We start from the raw sequence: 234 nt of genomic DNA, 5'->3' as shown, positions 1-234 counted from the left end.
CGCTACGCAGCGAACAAACTTTTCCGAAACGTCGATACGACATCAGTCCATGCATTCTCGCCTACCCTTCGATGCTATCTCCCTAATACCGTAGCGAACCCATCTCACGTACCCCGCCATTTCTAAGAATATCAATCAAACTTTACCGTAAAAACTGCGGAAAGTTCATTCTTTATCGAAATAAGCTGTAATAAATGCTTCGAGTCGAAAGACGGCCCAAAGGGACCTAAGACA

This window comes from Brassica oleracea, chromosome C7 (assembly GCF_000695525.1).
Source record: "Brassica oleracea var. oleracea cultivar TO1000 chromosome C7, BOL, whole genome shotgun sequence".
Lineage (NCBI taxonomy): Eukaryota > Viridiplantae > Streptophyta > Magnoliopsida > Brassicales > Brassicaceae > Brassica > Brassica oleracea.
Note: the sequence above shows the minus strand (reverse complement) of the source record.